Source organism: Metopolophium dirhodum, chromosome 2, assembly GCF_019925205.1.
Source record: "Metopolophium dirhodum isolate CAU chromosome 2, ASM1992520v1, whole genome shotgun sequence".
Lineage (NCBI taxonomy): Eukaryota > Metazoa > Arthropoda > Insecta > Hemiptera > Aphididae > Metopolophium > Metopolophium dirhodum.
In genome coordinates, this window is record NC_083561.1 from 39,978,581 (window position 1) to 39,985,134 (window position 6,554).

Here is a 6,554-nt window from a genome sequence, read left to right on the forward strand (position 1 = left end):
GTTGGTCGTTTATATAGAGTATATAATGATAATGAACATTGACTACAGACATGCAGTATAAACGTTACACGACTATTATAGGTATATTTATATTATGTTCCAAGAAATATTTAAACCACAATATATAGTATGTGTTTAAACCTTCAAACACTTAACGCAACGGAAACTGTTACATAATTAATAAATCATAAAATAACACCGGCGGATACGGCAAGGATAGGTATAATAATATAAACTGTACATTGTGCAAGGATGGTAGATAGGTACTTAAATATACTTTTGAGTTTTTGACACGTTTTCGACATTTTTAAAATATTTTATGGAAATTGCATAAATGTCCGTTCTAATTGTTCTTTTATACGCCATGTGCTCATATCATGATATTATTTATTAATTTGTCACTATTAAATGATTAACGTTTAATTCCCTATATAAAATGTTTGATTTAAGTTATTATATTTGTTGTATGTGCCTATACGTTGTGTATTAAATAAATCATTTTTTTTTTTGTGTAGTTAATAATAATAATTAATCTGTCTTATTTATAATAATTAATTTTTTACTATAATATTATACTACTACTACCTATTATATTGTATCTTACGAGATCGTTTGCTGAGGTTATCTTTTATAATAAATTGCAATTGTAGATTGCTGTTGATCCATAAATTGACATATTACATATTATCCAAAAATGATAAAAAAAAAAATTAACTAGGATGTCGTATACATTAGTTTACCGTGTCGACTGTCGACACGGATCGTGATTTAGCACCTAATTTCTCCTGCTAACAACATATTCCAGCAAAAAAAAATTTTGTGCCGTGACTAGGATTCGAACCTGGGTTATTGCGGCCACAACGCAAGGTCCTAACCACTAGACGATCACGGCCCGCAAAGAAATCGATAAAATATAGGCCATATAAAATATTATAATAATATAACGATTGACGACCAGTGTACATAAACGTAGTATAATTATATTATTGATAGGTATTATTAAAATTAATGTAATATCATTATAGTAGGCTGATAAGGTTTACAATAACGATGTACCGGTAAAAACGTGAAATACATAGTACACTCGGTATCCGGCCTGCGGAGAAAATATTTTTAACTGATATTCTGATAATAATAAAATTAATTTATAGCTAAGGTAGGAAAACTTTTTTTATTTTAATAGCTTTCTTGATAATAAAATAAAGTGTCGAACCATTGCAATAAATTACAAATACAAATACATATATACTTATTTTATTATTCCTTTTTTTTAAATGTACACTTATATTATTATCATATAAGTTTTTTTTTTTTTTTTATTTATTTGAAGAAATCTACAATCTATACATGCTTTTTGTATAATAAGTAGGTTTGATATATGAAAGGTAAAATATGGTATGAGTAGTTAGATTAGGGAAGATACCCAGTGGTAACACCCTGTGACATGAATAATATCATTTAAGTTAAATCAAATTTATAGTGTACACTATACATAGATAGTATGGGACATGACTACTACCTATAACTAGTATTGAAGTATAATAATACAGATCACTGATTTTTATGCAATTGTATATTTTTGGATTTTTGTTAATATAGGTATTTGAATATTTCGACAATATTTAATGTATAATTCATATTGATGTGAAATTAAATTATATTGCCTTAGGTACCATACTACTTACAACTTACTGTTTTCAAAATCCAACAAAGGTGTAAAATAATATTTCATGAGTAGACAATTATAATATAACTATGATACTTTTTAAAGTATCGGTGCTATATTGATTATAAGTTATAATGTAATTACAACAAATTTAATTTGGTTCTCCTGATACAGGTACTTACAGTTTATATATAAATCGCACACGATAATAATAATAATAAATTATTGTTGTTGTAGATATATTCCGGAGAAAATGTTGGTAAAAGAATAAATATTTAATATAATACAAGTCGTATGACTTGGCAGTGTAATATTTTTTATCACGTATCCCTGTATATGTCACTGTAATGGATGTGATAAATTTGAATAAAATAATGATATAAAATCATTGTACCTAGGTATACGAAAAAAGATTCTGAGCGAAGGTGGTTATTCTATCTATTCTTACTAATTACTAAGTATATTATTATATAATATCATTGTGATTATAAAGTAATTTATTTTATTACTAGGAGGCATATTATGTATACCTAGGTACTAATAGCACATCGGGAGGTTAAATTCATTTTTGTCGAAAAATCAAAATTTGGAAATGTCATTGTATGACGTATAAAATATATTACGTCTTGTACACTATACAATTTTCTAACACCCACATATATAATTTTAAATGACAACAAAATAACTAAAAGTAATGGTTATTCTTCGTTTAAATTAATAGGTATATGGTTTCGTCCAAATTTTAAATTAAAATATTTATAAAAAAGAATTGTTTGTATATATTATATTCTTTAGATTTTTTGGTTACATAGTATGAACTATTTATGAGAATCCTTGTATTACAATTTCAATCTTTAACTATACAAATTGAACATTTTATAATTTCTTAACTAGAAAATAATTTGCAAATTTTCGAGATTTTCATAAATGTTGTAAAAATTTGAACAATAAATACTTAATAAAAAAATGCCTGCATATATATTTTTAATATTTTTCAACTGCTATTGTACAAATATATCAGGAGCCTTGCATTAAATATTCACGCTTTTTTACCCAGAAAATACAATTTTATTGATATTTACAGAAAAAAAACTAAAAAAATTGAAAACTGACAATGTCCGTAAACCGCTCAAAAAAAGTCAAAATATTTTCAAAATTGTATGGTGTATATAAAATGCGAATAGGAACATTCAGTGAAATTTTCAAGTATCTACGATCATTCGTCTTGCAATTACAACAAAATAAGGAAATCGTTACAAGAGAAATCAAGTGAATGTTGTAAAAATATGAATTTCAAACACTCATAAAAATTTAATTTGACTTTCTTGTAGACATTTTATTTTTGATAAAGGTAGACAAATTTATCAGGAATCTTTTATTACATTTTCAAATCTTAGATTTAAAAAGAAATTTTTTTATGAAATTCTAACTTAAGATAATTTGGAAATTCATTTTTACGTATTTTGTCAATATTTGAACTTTAAATGCTTATGAAAAAAAATTGTGAAAATGGATTTTTAATTTTTTTCATCTACATTTGAAAAAATATACTAGAAGCCTTCTATTAAATTTTCAAGCTTTTTTAACCAACAAATAAAATTTTATTGATATTTATAGAAAAAAAAACTAAAAAAATTTAAAACTCACAATGTCCGTAAACCACTCAAAAAGAGTCAAAATATTTTGTAAATTTTATGGTGTATAGAAAATGCTAATATAAACATTCAGTCAAAATTTCATGTCCTTACGGTCATTTGTTTTAGAGTTACAATAAAATAAGAAAATTGTTACATGAGAAATCGAGTGAATATCAAATGTTGTAAAAATATAAATTTCAGACACTCATAAAAATTTTATTTAAGTTTCTTGTAGACATTTTTTTTTTTGATAAAGGTAGACAAACTTATGAGTAATCTTATATTACATTTTCAAATCTTAGATTTTAAAAAAAAAAAATTTATGAACTATCAACTCAAAATAATTTGCTAATTTTCGTGATTTTTCCGTATTTTGTCAAAATTTGAACTTTAAATGCTTATAAATAAAAACTGTGACTAAGGATTTTTAATTTTTTCATCTACCTTTGAAACATTTACTTAGGAGCCTTTTATTAAATTTTCAAGCTTTTTTACTTAACAGATAAAATTTTATTGATATTTATAGAAAAAAAAACTAAAAAAATTGAAAACTCACAATGTCCGTAAACCGCTCAAAAAGAGTCAAAATTTTATGGTGCATAGAAAATGCTAATATAAACATTCAGTCAAAATGTCATGTCCCTACGGTCATTTGTTTTAGAAATACACGAAACACCAAAATCGATTTTCTCGAAAACAGATTTTGTGTAAAAATTGTCGTTTTTCCTTGATTTTTCTTTTGTTTTTCACGTCGCTTTCGAAAACTACTGGGAAATTTTTACTTTTGACCCCCTAAAGTGCCAACTAGATTCACTTTCCTATCAAGAAAGTTACTGTTGAAGAAAATCCAAGCATTTTTACTGTCCTAAAAGGTGATGACAGACACAAAAATAAAAAAATTAAAAAAAATTTAAAAAAGGTGGATAAGTGGATGTCGCTCTGCTGTACAGTAGGCTACAAGTGGGTCACTGTAATGGATGGTGTTAAATTTGAATTCAATGATATAATCTCATTGTATAAGAAAAACGATTCTGAGCGAAAACGGTCAGTCAGCCTATGATTTTACCAAGTATATTTGATGATATTATTGTGAATAAAGTAATTTATATATAACCTATTTACGTGGAGCCTTGTTTTTAACCACAAAATAATTAATAAATTATAAATTTGATAAATGTTGTCAAAATTTGAACTTTAAAAGCTTATAAAAAAAAATTGTGCCTATGTATTTTTAATATTTTTCAACTGCTATTAGAACGATATATCAGGAGCCTTGTATTAAATTTTCACGCTTTTTTACCCAATAAATAAAAATTTAATGATATTTATAGAAAAAAATACTAAAAAAATTGAAAACTCACAATGTCCGTAAACAGCTCAAAAAGAGTCGAAATATTTTCAACATTTTATGGTGTATAGAAAATGCTAATATAAACATTCAGTGAAATTTTCAAGTATCTACAGTCATTCGTTTTTTAATTACAATAAAATAAGGAAATTGTTACATGAGAAATCAAGTAAATATCAAATGTTGTAAAAATATAAATTTCAGACGCTCATAAAAATTTAATTTAAGTTTCTTCTAGACATTTTTTTTTTGATAAAGGTAGACAAACTTATGAGTAATCTTATATTACATTTTTAAAACTTAGATTTAAAAAGAAATTTTTTTATGAAATTCTAACTTAAGATAATTAATTGGAAATTCATTTTTACGTATTTTGTCAATATTTGAACTTTAAATGCTTATGAAAAAAAATTGTGAAAATGGATTTTTAATTTTTTTCATTTACCTTTGAAACATTTACTTAGGAGCCTTCTATTAAATTTTCAAGCTTTTTTACTCAACAGATAAAATTGTATTGAAATTTATAGAAAAAAAAACTAAAAAAATTGAAAACTGACAATGGCCGTAAACAGCTCAAAAAGTGTCAAAATATTTTGTAAATTTTACGGTGTATAGAAAATACTAATATAAACATTCAGTCAAAATTTCATGTCCCTACGGTCATTTGTTTTAGAGTTACACCAAAAACCAAAATCGATTTTCTCAAAAACAGATTTTGCGTAAAAATTCCCGTTTTTCCTTAATTTTTCTTTTGTTTTTCACGTCGCTTTCGAAAACTACTGGGAAATTTTTAGTTAAGTTACTATTGAAGAAAATCCAAGCACTTTTACTGTCCTAAAAGGTGATGACAGACACAAAAATAAAAAAAAAAATACAAAAAAAATAAAAAAAAAACACACATCATTGTAAAATCAATACATTCAGCGCTTCGCTCAGAATCTAAAAATGGAAACTGAAAATGTCCATAAACAGCTCAAAATAAGTCAACATAGAAATTGCTAATTTAAACATTAAGTCAAATTTTCATGTACCTACGGTCATTAGTTTAAGAGATGATGACAGACACAAAAAAAAACATATTGTAAAATCAATACATTCATCGCTCCGCTCAGAATTTAAAAATATAAACATTTATATATATTTTCGAGTAATTTTTACATATTCATACGTAATATTTGGCACATTTAAATATTCCATATAAAAATGAATATTTTGTTAATTTACCTTTCCATAGGTACCTACTTCTATTAGAAAATAAATAAGTCCCTTTATATATAAGTAATTCAAGAATATTTTAATTCTCTAGAAATGGCTACAATATGTAACTGATGTAGGTAACGATTCACGTGGAAACGTATAATATATTATAAGTGCAAAAATATTATAATATTATATTTTCTTTATTTTAGACAACATTCCATAATGGCCACGTTTAATATAAATACGATATGTACACACGAACTAATCGTTTTTATTATTGGTTGGATGGTATTTCAGTATTTGTATAGCTAATATCATAGTTCAACTAATGTCGACGAAGAGTATAAAATAAATGTATATACTTTAATGTAACATTAATTATGAGTCTACAGCAGTTATTAGATTAGATTAGAATGTGTTCCGTCTTAATTAGGTAGTTATGTATAAAATATTTTAATACATTTTAAATTTCTATATTGGCACTAAGTTAACAAACACAGTACAACACAACTTATAGGTTATAGGCACACCACAAAACAACTATATTATAAAACAAATTATAATGTCTATAAAATGTGATTAAAAAATGAGCGATTGGTCAAAAATCTTAAAAATGTAAGTTCTAGTTCTTATTGAAACCCAAAAAATCTAAAATATATAATATAGACTACTAAACTACTTATAACTTATAGATTATTATTAT

General features: G+C 24.9%; 1 non-coding gene across 1 annotated transcript; it reads right to left on the bottom strand.

Annotated features, from left to right (window-relative positions):
* Positions 1-820: 820 nt before the first annotated feature.
* Trnah-gug (transfer RNA histidin (anticodon GUG)) lies at positions 821-892 on the bottom strand. The gene has a single exon. It is a non-coding gene; the product is annotated as a tRNA-His (tRNA).
* Between the last annotated feature and the right edge of the window lie 5,662 nt (positions 893-6,554).